The sequence below is a fragment of the Symsagittifera roscoffensis genome, chromosome 5 (genome assembly GCF_963678635.1).
Source record: "Symsagittifera roscoffensis chromosome 5, txSymRosc1.1, whole genome shotgun sequence".
Lineage (NCBI taxonomy): Eukaryota > Metazoa > Xenacoelomorpha > Acoela > Convolutidae > Symsagittifera > Symsagittifera roscoffensis.
The window spans coordinates 41,944,663-41,960,013 of NC_087066.1; the positions used below are offsets into that span (position 1 = coordinate 41,944,663).

Here is a 15,351-nt window from a genome sequence, read left to right on the forward strand (position 1 = left end):
GGATATGAGTTTTTAGTTTCTCACGAAATAACTTTATTTTACGGTTAATCTGATTTCAGGATTATTAAAATCATACTTCTGGATGACAAAGCCGAAGCAGTGACGCACACATACCTTTTATAGAACACTAAGTTTGTTGGGTGGGCATCGCACGATCACGCGATTTTCATAGTCGCGCTGTGTTCATTATCCATATTTGAATTTATATAATCGTAAAAAACTCAATTATCGTTTTGCAAAAAAAATAGAGTCTTCCTATTCAAGTTGTTCAAGCAAACAAAACTTGAAATACTTCAAGTTATTTCATAAGCGAATGGGATTGCGAAAAATATTTTAGGAAGATTTAAATCATAGTTCTGGATGATAAAGCCGAAGCAGTGACGCACACATACGTCTCATAGAACACAAAAACTTTTGGGTAGGCATCGCTCGATCACGCGATTTTCAAAGTCGCGCTGATGTGCATTATCAAATTTGAATTTCAAATATGAAAAAAATTTATAGAATCGTAAAAAAAACGATTGTTTTGCAAAAAAAATAGAGTCTTTCGTCCTATTCAAGTTGTTCAAGCGAAAAAAATGGAAATATTTCAAGTTATTTCATAAAGCGAATGGGATTACGAAAAAATCAGGTTTTTTTATCTGCCATACAAGCGATGAAATCATCCAAAAAAATTGCAGAGTTCAAGTTGTTCTAAGCAAGCTATTCGAGCTATGAAACTGTGAAACACTTCAAGTTTTTTCCGTGAGCATATCGGTAGGCAAAAAATTCAAGTTTTTCTATTGATGACATTCAGGTTTTGAAGTAACGCAAAAATAGTTCTTAGACCAAACCGCTTTGCCGAAAATTCAGGCTTTCGTATCCAAGCTATGCAAGCATTGAGACTTCAAAACACTTCAATTTATTTCAAAAAGTAAACCAATAATTTTTTCTGAAGCAAGCTATTTAAGGTACAAATTAGTTTTTTCGAAGACCAAATCGGTTCACGAAAAATTGAAGTTTTTCTGGGCAAATTATTCAAGCTTTAAAACTGGGAGAAATTTCAGGTTATATTATAGACTGAATCGCTTCGTGAAAAATTAAGTTTTTTTAAGCAAGTATTCAAGTTATGAAAATTTGAAAAAATGCAAGTATACCATATATATTTTTGAATTTTTTTGAAGACAGTTATTGAATTTTTGAATTTTTTCGTTGCAATTTTGTGCAAATTCATTCTGTAAGTTGCAATTAAAAATATGTCTGTATCAGTAGCGCAGTGTACAACGCGCTGGACTTCTAATCCAGAGGTCGCGGGTTCGAATCCCGCCGGATATGACTTTTTAGTTTCTCACGAAATATTCTTATTTCACGGTTAATCTGAATTCAGGATTATTAAAATCATACTTCGGGATGACAAAGCCGAAGCAGTGACACACACATGCATCTCATTGAACACTAAAACTTTTGGGTAGGCATCGCACGATCACGCGATTTTTCGATTTTTCATAGTCGCGCTGATGTGCATTATCAAATTTGAATTTCAAGTATGAAAAAAATTTATAGAATCGTAAAAAAAAACAATTATCGTTTTGCAAAAAACTAGAGTATTTCTTCCTATGCAGGTTGTTCAAGCGAAAAAAATTGAAATATTTCAAGTTATTCCATAAAGCGAATGGGATTGCGAAAAAATCAGAATTTTTTTATCTGCCATACAAGCGATGAAATCATCCAAAAGTATTGCAGAGTTCAAAATCTTCTAAGCAGGCTGTTCAAGCTATGAAACTGTGAAACATTTCAAGTTTTTTCCGTGAGCATATCGGTAGGCAGAAAATTCAAGTTTTTCTATTGGTGACATTCAGGCTTTGAAGTAACGCAAAGTTAGTTCTTAGACCAAACCGGTTTGCCGAAAGTTCAGGCTTTCGTATCCAAGCTATGCAACCATTGAGACTTCAAAACACTTGAATTCGTTTCACAAAGTAAATCAATAATTTTTTCTGAAGCAAGCTATTTAAGGTACAAATTAGTTTTTCCAAAGACCAAATCGGTTCACAAAAAATTTAAGTTTTTCTAAGCAAGCTATTCAAGCTTTAAAACTGGGAGACATTTCAGGTTATATTATAGATTGAATGGCTTTGTGAAAATTTAAGTTTTTCTAAGCAAGTATTGAAGTTATGAAAATTTGAAAAATTCAAGTTATACCATATATATTTTTGAATTTTTTTGAAGAAAGTTGTTGAATTTTTGAATTTTTTCGTTGCAATTTTGTGCAGTTTCATTCTGTAATTTGCAAATCAAAATATGTCAGTCTCCGTAGCGAAGTGGATAGCGAGCTGGACTTCTAATCCAGAGGTCGCGCGTTCGAATCCCGCCGGAGATGAGTTTTTAGTTTCTCACGAAATAACCTTATTTCACGGTTAATCTGATTTCAGGATCTTTAAAATCATACTTCGGGATGACAAAGCCGAAGCAGTGACGCACACATGCGTCCTATTAGGCATCGCACGATCACGCAATTTTCAAAGTCGTGCTGATGTGCACTATCAAATTTGAGTTTCAAGTATGAAAAAAAATTATAGAATCGTAAAAAATAAATTATCGTTTTGCAAAAAACTAGAGTCTTTCTTCCTTTTCAGGTTGTTCAGGCGAAAAAAATTGAATTATTTCAAGTTATTCCATAAAGCGAATGGGATTGCGAAAAAATCAGGTTTTTTTTATCTGCCATACAAGCGATGAAATCATCCAAAACTATTGCAGAGTTCAAAATCTTCTAAGCAGGCTGTTCAAGCTATGAAAATGTAAAACAATTCAAGTTTTTTCCGTGAGCATATCGGTAGACAGAAAATTCAAGTTTTTCCATTGGTGACATTCAGGCTTTAAAGTTAGTTCTTAGACCAAACCGGTTTGCCGAAAGTTCAGGCTTTCGTATCCAAGCTATGCAAGCATTGAGACTTCAAAACATTTCAAATTATATCAAAAAGTAAATCAATAATTTTTTCTGAAGCAAGCTATTTAAGGTACAAATTAGTTTTTTCAAAGACCAAATCGGTTCACGAAAAATTGAAGTTTTTCTAAGCAAATTATTCAAGCTTTAAAACTGGGAGACATTTCAGGTTATATTATAGACTGAATCGCTTCGTGAAAAATTAAGTTTTTCTAAGCAAGTACTCAAGTTATGAAAATTTGAAAAAATTCAAGTTATACCATATATATTTTTGAATTTTTTTGAAGAAAGTTGTTGAATTTTTGAATTTTTTTCGTTGCAATTTTGTGCAGTTTCATTCTGTAATTTGCAATTCAAACTATGTCAGTCTCCGTAGCGCAGTGGATTGCGCGCTGGACTTCTAATCCAGAGGTCGCGAGTTCGAATCCCGCCGGAGATGAGTTTTTAGTTTCTCACGAAATAACCTTATTTCACGGAGATGAGTTTTTAGTTTCTCACGAAATAACCTTATTTCACGGTTAATCTGATTTCAGGATTATTAAAATCATACTTCGGTATGACAAAGCCGAAGCCGTGACGCACACATGCGTCTTATTGAACACTAAAACTTTTGGGTAGGCATCGCACGATCACGCGATTTTCAAAGTCGCGCTGATGTGCATTATCAAATTTGAATTTCAAGTATGAAAAAAGATTATAGAATCGTAAAAAAACAATTATCGTTTTGCAAAAAACTAGAGTATTTCTTCCTATGCAGGTTGTTCAAGCGAAAAAAATTGAAATATTTCAAGTTATTCCATAAAGCGAATGGGATTGCGAAAAAATCAGGTTTTTTTATCTGCCATACAAGCGATGAAATCATCCAAAAGTATTGCAGAGTTCAAAATCTTCTAAGCAGGCTGTTCAAGCTATGAAAATGTAAAACAATTCAAGTTTTTTCCGTGAGCATACCGGTAGACAGAAAATTCAAGTTTTTCCATAGGTGACATTCAGGCTTTGAAGTAACGCAAAGTTAGTTCTTAGACCAAACCGGTTTGCCGAAAGTTCAGGCTTTCGTATCCAAGCTATGCAACCATTGAGACTTCAAAACATTTCAATTTATATCAAAAAGTAAATCAATAATTTTTTCTGAAGCAAGCTATTTAAGGTACAAATTAGTTTTTTCAAAGACCAAATCGGTTCACGAAAAATTGAAGTTTTTCTAAGCAAATTATTCAAGCTTTAAAACTGGGAGAAATTTCAGGTTATATTATAGACTGAATCGCTTCGTGAAAAATTAAGTTTTTTTAAGCAAGTATTCAAGTTATGAAAATTTGAAAAAATGCAAGTATACCATATATATTTTTGAATTTTTTTGAAGACAGTTGTTGAATTTTTGAATTTTTTCGTTGCAATTTTGTGCAAATTCATTCTGTAAGTTGCAATTCAAAATATGTCAGTCTCCGTAGCGCAGTGGATAGCGCGCTGGACTTCTAATCCAGAGGTCGCGGGTTCGAATCCCGCCGGAGATGAGTTTTTAGTTTCTCACGAAATAACCTTATTTCACGGAGATGAGTTTTTAGTTTCTCACGAAATAACCTTATTTCACGGTTAATCTGATTTCAGGATTATTAAAATCATACTTCGGGATGACAAAGCCGAAGCAGTGACGCACACATGCGTCTTATAGAACACTTAAACTTTTGGGTAGGCATCGCATGATCACGCGATTTTCAAAGTCGCGCTGATGTGCATTATCAAATTTGAATTTCAAGTATGAAAAAAGATTATAGAATCGTAAAAAAACAATTATCGTTTTGCAAAAAACTAGAGTCTTTCTTCAGGTTGTTCAAGCAAAAAAATTGAAATATTTCAAGTTATTCCATAAAACGAATGGGATTGCGAAAAAATCAGGTTTTTTTATCTGCCATACAAGCGATGAAATCATCCAAAAGTATTGCAGAGTTCAAAATCTTCTAAGCAGGCTGTTCAAGCTATGAAACTGTGAAACATTTCAAGTTTTTTCCGTGAGCATATCGGTAGGCAGAAAATTCAAGTTTTTCTATTGATGACATTCAGGCTTTGAAGTAATGCAAAGTTGGTTCTTAGACGAAGCCGGTTTGCCGAAAGTTCAAGCTTTCTTATCCAAGCTATGCAAACATTGAGACTTCAAAACACTTCAATTCATTTCACAAAGTAAATCAATAATTTTTTCTGAAGCAAGCTATTTAAGCTACAAATTAATTTTTCAAAGATCAAATCGGTTCACGAAAAATTGAAGTTTTTTTAAGCAAGCTATTCAAGTTTTAAAACTGGGAGAAATTTCAGGTTATATCATTGACTGAATCGCTTCGTGAAAATTTAAGTTTTTCTAAGCAAGTATTCAAGTAATGAAAAAATGAAAAAATTCAAGTTATACCATATATATTTTTGATTTTTTTTGAAGAAAGTTGTTGAATTTTTGAATTTTTTCGTTGCAATTTTGTGCAATTTCATTTTGTAATTTGCAACTCAAAATATGTCAGTCTCCGTAGCGCAGTGGATAGCGCGCTGGACTTCTAATCCAGAGGTCGCGGGTTCGAATCCCGCCGGAGATGAGTTTTTAGTCTCTCACGAAATAACCTTATTTCACGGTTAATCTGATTTCAGGATTATTAAAACCATACTTCGGGATGACAAATCCGAAGCAGTGACGCACACATGCGTCTTATTGAACACTAAAACTTTTGGGTAGGCATCGCACGATCACGCAATTTTCAAAGTCGCGCTGATGTGCATTATCAAATTTGAATTTCCAGTATGAAATTTTTTTTATAGAATCGTAAAAAAAACAATTATCGTTTTGCAAAAACCTAGAGTCTTTCTTCCTATTCAAGTTGTTCAAGCAAAAAAAATTGAAATATTTCAAGTTATTTCATAAAGCGAATGGGATTGCGAAAAAATGCGGTTTTTTTATCTGCCATACAAGCGATGAAATCATCCAAAAGTATTGCAGAGTTCAAAATCTTCTAAGCAGGCTGTTCAAGCTATGAAACTGTGAAACATTTCAAGTTTTTTCCGTGAGCATATCGGTAGGCAGAAAATTCAAGTTTTTCTATTGGTGACATTCAGGCTTTGAAGTAACGCAAAGTTAGTTCTTAGACCAAACCGGTTTGCCGAAAGTTCAGGCTTTCGTATCCAAGCTATGCAAGCATTGAGACTTCAAAACACTTGAATTCATTTCACAAAGTAAATCAATAATTTTTTCTGAAGCAAGCTATTTAAGGTACAAATTAGTTTTTTCAAAGACCAAATCGGTTCACGAAAAATTGAAGTTTTTCTAAGCAAGCTATTCAAGCTTTAAAACTGGGAGAAATTTCAGGTTATATCAGGGACTGAATCGCTTCGTGAAAAATTAAGTTTTTCTAAGCAAGTATTCAAGTTATGAAAATTTGAAACAATTCAAGTTATACCATATATATTTTTGAATTTTTTTGAAGAAAATTGTTGAATTTTTGAATTTTTTCCTTGCAATTTTGTGCGATTTCATTCTGTAATTTGCAATTCAAAATTCAAAATATGTCAGTCTCTGTAGCGCAGTCGATAGCGCGCTGTACTTCTAATCCAGAGGTCGCGGGTTCGAATCCCGCCGGAAAAGAGTTTTTAGTTTCTCACGAAATAACCTTATTTCACGGTTAATCTGATTTCAGGATTATTAAAATCATACTTCGGGATGACAAAGCCGAAGCAGTGACGCACACATGCGTCTTATTGAACACTAAAACTTTTGGGAAGGCATCGCACGATCACGCGATTTTCAAAGTCGCGCTGATGTGCATTATCAAATATGAATTTCAAGTATGAAAAAAATTTATAGAATCGTAAAAAAACAATTATCGTTTTGCAAAAAACTAGAGTCTTTCTTCCCATTCAGGTTGTTCAAGCAAAAAAATTGAAATATTTCAAGTTATTCCATAAAACGAATGGGATTGCGAAAAAATCAGGTTTTTTTATCTGCCATACAAGCGATGAAATCATCCAAAAGTATTGCAGAGTTCAAGTTCTTCTAAGCAGGCTGTTCAAGCTATGAAAATGTAAAACATTTCAAGATTTTTCCGTGAGCATATCGGTAGGCAGAAAATTCAAGTTTTTCTATTGGTGACATTCAGGCTTTGAAACAACGCAAAGTTAGTTCTTAGACCAAACCGGTTTGCCGAAAGTTCAGGCTTTCGTATCCAAGCTATGCAAGCATTGAGACTTCAAAACACTTCAATTCATTTCACAAAGTAAATCAATATTTTTTTCTAAAGCAAGCTATTTAAGGTACAAATTAGTTTTTTCAAAGACCAAATCGGTTCACGAAAAATTGAAGTTTTTCTAAGCAAGCAATTCAAGCTTTAAAACTGGGAGAAATTTCAGGTTATATCATGGACTGAATCGCTTCGTGAAAATTTAAGTTTTTCTAAGCAAGTATTCAAGTTATGAAAATTTGAAACAATTCAAGTTATACCATATATATTTTTGAATTTTTTTGAAGAAAGTTGTTGAATTTTTTCGTTGCAAATTTGTGCAATTTCATTGTGTAATTTGCAATTCAAAATATGTCAGTCTCCGTATCGCAGTGGATAGCGCGCTGGACTTCTAATCCAGAGGTCGCGGGTTCGAATGCCGCCGGAGATGAGTTTTTAGTTTCTCACGAAATAACCTTATTTCACGGTTAATCTGAAAGTATTGCAGAGTTCAAGTTCTTCTAAGCAAGCTGTTCAAGCTATGAAACTGCGAAACATTTCAAGTTTTTTTCCGTGAGCATATCGGTAGGCAGAAAATTCAAGTTTTTCTATTGATTGCATTCAGGCTTTGAAGTAATGCAAAGTTGGTTCTTAGACGAAACCGGTTTGCCGAAAGTTCAAGCTTTCTTATCCAAGCTATGCAAACAATGAGACTTCAAAACACTTCAACTCATTTCACAAAGTAAATCAATAATTTTTTCTGAAGCAAGCTATTTAAGCTACAATTAATTTTTCAAAGATCAAATCGGTTCACGAAAAATTGAAGTTTTTCTAAGCAAGCTTTTCAAGCTTTAAAACTTGGAGAAATTTCAGTTTATATCAGAGACTGAATCACTTTATGAAAATTTAAGTTTTTCTAAGCAAGTGTTCAAGTTATGAAAATTTGAAAAAATTCAACCATATATATTTTTGATCTTTTTAAAAGAGAGTTTTTGAATTTTTGAATTTTTTGGTTGCAATTTTATTGCAATTTCATTTTGTAATTTGCAATTCAAAATATGGTAGTCTGCGTAGCGCAGTGGATAGCGCGCTGGACTTCTAATCCAGATGGCGCGGGTGCTAATCCCGCCGGAGATGAGTTTTTAGTTTCTCACGAAATAACCTTATTTCACGGTTAATCTGATTTCAGGATGATTAAACTCATACTTCGGGATGACAAAGACGAAGCAGTGACGCACTCATACGTTTTATAGATCACTAAGTTTGTTGGGTGGGCATTGGACGATCACGCGATTTTCATGGTCGCGCTGATATTGATTATCCATATTTGAATTTCAAGTATGAAAAAAAATTCATATAAAACTTTAAAAAAAAACAATTATCGTTTTGCAAAAAAAAGAGTCTTCCTATTCAAGTTGTTCGAGCAAAAAAAACTTGAAATGTTTCAAGTTAATTCATAAAGCGAATGAGATTGGGAAAAAATTAGGCTTTTTTTATCTGCCATACAAGCAATGAAACCATTGAAAGTTTTCCGAAGCAAGCTGTTCAAGCTATGAAACTGTGAAACAATTCAAGTTTTTTCCGTGAGCATATCAGTAGGCAGAAAATTCAGGTTTTTCTATTGATTACATTCAGGCTTTGAAGTAATGCAAAGTTAGTTCTTAGACCATACCGGTTTGCCGAAAGTTCAAGCTTTCGTATCCAAGCTATGCAAGCATTGAGAATTCAAAACACTTCAATTCATTTCACTAAGTGAATCAATAGTTTTCTCTGAAGCAAGCTATTTAGGCTACAAATTAGTTATTTCAAAGACCAAATCGGTTCACAAGAAGTTTTAAGCGAGCTATTCAAGCTTTAAAACTTGGAGAAATTTCATGTTATATCATAGACTGAATCGCCTCGTGAAAATTTAATTTTTCTAAGCAAGTATTCAATTTATGAACATTTGAAAAAATTCAAGTTATACCATAGACCGATTAGGTTCATGAAAAGCTTAAGTTTCTACAAGCAAGGTAATCAAATTGATGAAATTTGAACTATTTCAAGTTATTTCTTAGCGTGAATCATCAATCAGTAATTTTTCTAAGCATAGAGGTTGCTGTTTTCAGTTGATTAGTTTAAGACAGAAATGAATCTAGGAACGCAAAATTTTCGAGTAACCACTAGACAGGAGGCTAATTTTTTTTTCAAAAAAGAATCTGGAATGTTCTAGACTGGTACAAATTAGTTTTTTCAAAGACCAAATCGGTTCACAAAAAATTTAAGTTTTTCTAAGCAAGCTATTCAAGCTTTAAAACTGGGAGAAATTTCAGGTTATATCATGGACTGAATCGCTTTGTGAAAATTTAAGTTTTTCTAAGCAAGTATTCAAGTAATGAAAAATTGAAAAAATTCAAGTTATACCATATATATTTTTGAATTTTTTTGAAGAAAGTTGTTGAATTTTTGAATTTTTTCGTTGCAATTTTGTGCAGTTTCATTCTGTAATTTGCAATTCAAACTATGTCAGTCTCCGTAGCGCAGTGGATAGCGCGCTGGACTTCTAATCCAGAGGTCGCGAGTTCGAATCCCGACGGAGATGAGTTTTTAGTTTCTCACGAAATAACCTTATTTCACGGAGATGAGTTTTTAGTTTCTCACGAAATAACCTTATTTCACGGTTAATCTGATTTCAGGATTATTAAAATCATACTTCGGGATGACAAAGCCGAAGCAGTGACGCACACATGCGTCTTATTGAACACTAAAACTTTAGGGTAGGCATCGCACGATCACGCGATTTTCAAAGTCGCGCTGATGTGCATTATCAAATTTGAATTTCAAGTATGAAAAAAGATTAAATAATCGTAAAAAAACAATTATCGTTTTGCAAAAAAACTAGAGTTTTTCTTCCTATTCAGGTTGTTCAAGCAAAAAAATTGAAATATTTCAAGTTATTCTATAAAACGAATGGGATTGCGAAAAAATCAGGTTTTTTTATCTGCCATACAAGCGATGAAATCATCCAAAAGTATTGCAGAGTTCAAAATCTTCTAAGCAGGCTGTTCAAGCTATGAAACTGTGAAACATTTCAAGTTTTTTCCGTGAGCATATCGGTAGGCAGAAAATTCAAGTTTTTCTATTGGTGACATTCAGGCTTTGAAGTAACGCGAAGTTAGTTCTTAGACCAAACCGATTTGCCGAAAGTTCAGGCTTTCGTATCCAAGCTATGCAAGCATTGAGACTTCAAAACGCTTGAATTCATTTCACAAAGTAAATCAATAATTTTTTCTGAAGCAAGCTATTTAAGGTACAAATTAGTTTTTTCAAAGACCAAATCGGTTCACGAAAAATTTAAGTTTTTCTAAGCAAGCTATTCAAGTTTTAAAACTGGGAGAAATTTCAGGTTATATCATTGACTGAATCGCTTCGTGAAAATTTAAGTTTTACTAAGCAAGTATTCAAGTAATGAAAAATTGAAAAAATTCAAGTTATACCATATATATTTTTGAATTTTTTTGAAGAAAGTTGTTGAATTTTTGAATTTTTTCGTTGCAATTTTGTGCAATTTCATTTTGTAATTTGCAATTCAAAATATGTCAGTCTCCGTAGCGCAGTGGATAGCGCGCTGGACTTCTAATCCAGAGGTCGCGGGTTCGAATCCCGCCGGAGATGAGTTTTTAGTCTCTCACAAAATAACCTTATTTCACGGTTAATCTGATTTCAGGATTATTAAAACCATACTTCGGGATGACAAAGCCGAAGCAGTGACGCACACATGCGTCTTATTGAACACTAAAACTTTTGGGTAGGAATCGCACGATCACGCGATTTTCAAAGTCGCGCTGATGTGCATTATCAAATTTGAATTTCCAGTATGAAAATTTTTTTAGAGAATCGTGAAAAAAAAAATTATCGTTTTGCAAAAAACTAGAGTCTTTCTTCCAATTCAAGTTGTTCAAGCAAAAAAAATTGAAATATTTCAAGTTAGTTCATAAAGCGAATGGGATTGCGAAAAAATCCGGTTTTTTTATCTGCCATACAAGCGATGAAATCATCCAAAAGTATTGCAGAGTTCAAAATCTTCTAAGCAGGCTGTTCAGGCTATGAAACTGTAAAACATTTCAAGTTTTTTCCGTGAGCATATCGGTAGGCAGAAATTTCAAGTTTTTCTATTGGTGACATTCAGGCTTTGAAGTAACGCAAAGTTAGTTCTTAGACCAAACCGGTTTGCCGAAAGTTCAGGCTTTTGTATCCAAGCTATGCAAGCATTGAGACTTCAAAACACTTGAATTCATTTCACAAAGTAAATCAATAATTTTTTCTGAAGCAAGCTATTTAAGGTACAAATTAGTTTTTTCAAAGACCAAATCGGTTCACGAAAAATTGAAGTTTTTCTAAGCAAGCTATTCAAGCTTTAAAACTGGGAGAAATTTCAGGTTATATCAGGGACTGAATCGCTTCGTGAAAATTTAAGTTTTTCTAAGCAAGTATTCAAGTTATGAAAATTTGAAACAATTCAAGTTATACCATATTTATTTTTGAATTTTTTTGAAGAAAGTTGTTGAATTTTTGAATTTTTTCCTTGCAATTTTGTGCGATTTCATTCTGTAATTTGCAATTCAAAATTTAAAATATGTCAGTCTCTGTAGCGCAGTCGATAGCGCGCTGTACTTCTAATCCAGAGGTCGCGGGTTCGAATCCCGCCGGAGAAGAATTTTTAGTTTCTCACGAAATAACCTTATTTCACGGATAATCTGATTTCAGGATTATTAAAATCATACTTCGGGATGACAAAGCCGAAGCAGTGACGCACACATGCGTCTTATTGAACACTAAAACTTTTGGGAAGGCATCGCACGATCACGCGATTTTCAAAGTCGCGCTGATGTGCATTATCAAATTTGAATTTCAAGTATGAAAAAAATTATAGAATCGTAAAGAAAACAATTATCGTTTTGCAAAAAACTAGAGTCTTTCTTCCTATTCAGGTTGTTCAAGCAAAAAAATTGAAATATTTCAAGTTATTCCATAAAACGAATGCGATTGCGAAAAAATCAGGTTTTTTTATCTGCCATACAAGCGATGAAATCATCCAAAAGTATTGCAGAGTTCAAAATCTTCTAAGCAGGCTGTTCAAGCTATGAAACTGTAAAACATTTCAAGATTTTTCCGTGAGCATATCGGTAGGCAGAAAATTCAAGTTTTTCTATTGGTGACATTCAGGCTTTGAAACAACGCAAAGTTAGTTCTTAGACCAAACCGGTTTGCCGAAAGTTCAGGCTTTCGTATCCAAGCTATGCAAGCATTGAGACTTCAAAACACTTCAATTCATTTCACAAAGTAAATCAATAATTTTTTCTAAAGCAAGCTATTTAAGGTACAAATTAGTTTTTTCAAAGACCAAATCGGTTCACGAAAAATTGAAGTTTTTCTAAGCAAGCAATTCAAGCTTTAAAACTGGGAGAAATTTCAGGTTATATCATGGACTAAATCGCTTCGTGAAAATTTAAGTTTTTCTAAGCATGTATTCAAGTTATGAAAATTTGAAACAATTCAAGTTATACCATATATATTTTTGAATTTTTTTGAAGAAAGTTGTTGAATTTTTTCGTTGCAAATTTGTGCAATTTCATTGTGTAATTTGCAATTCAAATTATGTCAGTCTCCGTAGCGCAGTGGATAGCGCGCTGGACTTCTAATCCAGAGGTCGCGTGTTCGAATCACGCCGGAGATGAGTTTTTAGTTTCTCACGAAATAGCCTTATTTCACGGTTAATCTGATTTCAGGATTATTAAAATTATACTTCGGGATGACAAAGCCGAAGCAGTGACGCACACATGCGTCTTTTTGAACACTTAGTTTGTTGGGTGGGCATTGGACGATCACGCAATTTTCATAGTCGCGCTGATGTTCAATATCCATATTTGAATTTCTAGTATGAAAAAATTTATATACTCGTAGAAAACTCAACTATCGTTTTGCAAAAAACTAGAGTCTTCCTATTCAAGTTTTTCAAGCGAAAAATAAATTGAAATACTTCAAGTTATTTCATAAAGCGAATGGGATTGCGAAAAACTCAGGCTTTTTTTATCTGCCATACAAGCGATGAAATCATCCAAAAGTATTGCAGAGTTCAAGTTCTTCTAAGCAAGCTGTTCAAGCTATGAAGCTGTGAAACATTTCAAGTTTTTTTACGTGAGCATATCGGTAGGCAGAAAAATCAAGTTTTTCTATTGATGACAATCAGGCTTTGAAGTAATGCAAAGTTGGTTCTTAGACGAAACCGGTTTGCCGAAAGTTCAAGCTTTCTTATCCAAGCTATGCAAGCATTGAGACTTCAAAAAACTTCAATTCATTTCACAAAGTAAATCAATAATTTTTTCTAAAGCAAGCTATTTAAGGTACAAATTAGTTTTTTCAAAGACCAAATCGGTTCACAAAAAATTTAAGTTTTTCTAAGCAAGCTATTCAAGCTTTAAAACTGGGAGAAATTTCAGGTTATATCATGGACTGAATCGCTTTGTGAAAATTTAAGTTTTTCTAAGCAAGTATTCAAGTTATGAAAACTTGAAACAATTCAAGTTATACCATATATATTTTTGAATTTTTTTGAAGAAAGTTGTTGAATTTTTTCGTTGCAAATTTGTGCAATTTCATTGTGTAATTTGCAATTCAAAATATGTCAGTCTCCGTAGCGCAGTGGATAGCGCGCTGGACTTCTAATCCAGAGGTCGCGGGTTCGAAAGCCGCCGGAGATGAGTTTTTAGTTTCTCACGAAATAACCTTAATTCACGGTTAATCTGAAAGTATTGCAGAGTTCAAGTTCTTCTAAGCAAGCTGTTCAAGCTATGAAACTGTGAAACATTTCAAGTTTTTTCCGTGAGCATATCGGTAGGCAGAAAATTCAAGTTTTTCTATTGATGACATTCAGGCTTTGAAGTAATGCAAAGTTGGTTCTTAGACGAAGCCGGTTTGCCGAAAGTTCAAGCTTTCTTATCCAAGCTATGCAAACATTGAGACTTCAAAACACTTCAATTCATTTCACAAAGTAAATCAATTATTTTTTCTGAAGCAAGCTATTTAAGCTACAAATTAATTTTTCAAAGATCAAATCGGTTCACGAAAAATTGAAGTTTTTCTAAGCAAGCTTTTCAAGCTTTAAAACTTGGAGAAATTTCAGTTTATATCAGAGACTGAATCACTTTATGAAAATTTAAGTTTTTCTAAGCAAGTGTTCAAGTTATGAAAATTTGAAAAAATTCAACCATATATATTTTTGATCTTTTTAAAAGAGAGATGTTGAATTTTTGAATTTTTTGGTTGCAATTTTATTGCAATTTCATTTTGTAATTTGCAATTCAAAATATGGTAGTCTGCGTAGAACAGTGGATAGCGCGCTGGACTTCTAATCCAGATGGCGCGGGTGCTAATCCCGCCGGAGATGAGTTTTTAGTTTCTCACGAAATAACCTTATTTCACGGTTAATCTGACTTCAGGATGATTAAACTCATACTTCGGGATGACAAAGACGAAGCAGTGACGCACTCATACGTTTTATAGATCACTAAGTTTGTTGGGTGGGCATTGGACGATCACGCGATTTTCATGGTCGCGCTGATATTGATTATCCATATTTGAATTTCAAGTATGAAAAAAAATTCATATAAAACTTTAAAAAAAAACAATTATCGTTTTGCAAAAAAAAGAGTCTTCCTATTCAAGTTGTTCGAGCAAAAAAAACTTGAAATGTTTCAAGTTAATTCATAAAGCGAATGAGATTGGGAAAAAATTAGGCTTTTTTTATCTGCCATACAAGCAATGAAACCATTGAAAGTTTTCCGAAGCAAGCTGTTCAAGCTATGAAACTGTGAAACAATTCAAGTTTTTTCCGTGAGCATATCAGTAGGCAGAAAATTCAGGTTTTTCTATTGATTACATTCAGGCTTTGAAGTAATGCAAAGTTAGTTCTTAGACCATACCGGTTTGCCGAAAGTTCAAGCTTTCGTATCCAAGCTATGCAAGCATTGAGAATTCAAAACACTTCAATTCATTTCACTAAGTGAATCAATAGTTTTCTCTGAAGCAAGCTATTTAGGCTACAAATTAGCAAGGTAATCAAATTGTTGAAATTTGAACTATTTCAAGTTATTTCTTAGCGTGAATCATCAATCAGTAATTTTTCCAAGCATAGAGGTTGCTGTTTTCAGTTGATTAGTTTAAGACAGAAATGAATCTAAGAACGCAAAATTTTCGAGTAACCAC

At 33.5% G+C, this 15,351-nt stretch overlaps 1 protein-coding gene and 13 non-coding genes across 14 annotated transcripts in view; 13 read left to right on the forward strand and 1 right to left on the reverse strand.

Annotated features, from left to right (window-relative positions):
• The window catches only part of LOC134846733 (protein phosphatase 3 catalytic subunit alpha-like), a 142,522-nt gene that overhangs the window by 32,236 nt on the left and 94,935 nt on the right, over positions 1 to 15,351 (reverse strand). The window lies entirely within an intron of this gene.
• Positions 1,242 to 1,314, forward strand: Trnar-ucu (transfer RNA arginine (anticodon UCU)). Its single transcript has one exon. It is a non-coding gene; the product is annotated as a tRNA-Arg (tRNA).
• On the forward strand, positions 2,284 to 2,356 carry Trnar-ucu (transfer RNA arginine (anticodon UCU)). The gene has a single exon. It is a non-coding gene; the product is annotated as a tRNA-Arg (tRNA).
• Trnar-ucu (transfer RNA arginine (anticodon UCU)) lies at positions 3,287 to 3,359 on the forward strand. Its single transcript has one exon. It is a non-coding gene; the product is annotated as a tRNA-Arg (tRNA).
• Trnar-ucu (transfer RNA arginine (anticodon UCU)) lies at positions 4,359 to 4,431 on the forward strand. Its single transcript has one exon. It is a non-coding gene; the product is annotated as a tRNA-Arg (tRNA).
• Trnar-ucu (transfer RNA arginine (anticodon UCU)) lies at positions 5,424 to 5,496 on the forward strand. Its single transcript has one exon. It is a non-coding gene; the product is annotated as a tRNA-Arg (tRNA).
• Positions 6,465 to 6,536, forward strand: Trnar-ucu (transfer RNA arginine (anticodon UCU)). The gene has a single exon. It is a non-coding gene; the product is annotated as a tRNA-Arg (tRNA).
• Trnar-ucu (transfer RNA arginine (anticodon UCU)) lies at positions 7,486 to 7,558 on the forward strand. Its single transcript has one exon. It is a non-coding gene; the product is annotated as a tRNA-Arg (tRNA).
• On the forward strand, positions 8,172 to 8,244 carry Trnar-ucu (transfer RNA arginine (anticodon UCU)). Its single transcript has one exon. It is a non-coding gene; the product is annotated as a tRNA-Arg (tRNA).
• Trnar-ucu (transfer RNA arginine (anticodon UCU)) lies at positions 9,616 to 9,688 on the forward strand. The gene has a single exon. It is a non-coding gene; the product is annotated as a tRNA-Arg (tRNA).
• On the forward strand, positions 10,689 to 10,761 carry Trnar-ucu (transfer RNA arginine (anticodon UCU)). The gene has a single exon. It is a non-coding gene; the product is annotated as a tRNA-Arg (tRNA).
• Positions 11,729 to 11,801, forward strand: Trnar-ucu (transfer RNA arginine (anticodon UCU)). The gene has a single exon. It is a non-coding gene; the product is annotated as a tRNA-Arg (tRNA).
• On the forward strand, positions 12,751 to 12,823 carry Trnar-ucu (transfer RNA arginine (anticodon UCU)). The gene has a single exon. It is a non-coding gene; the product is annotated as a tRNA-Arg (tRNA).
• On the forward strand, positions 13,775 to 13,847 carry Trnar-ucu (transfer RNA arginine (anticodon UCU)). Its single transcript has one exon. It is a non-coding gene; the product is annotated as a tRNA-Arg (tRNA).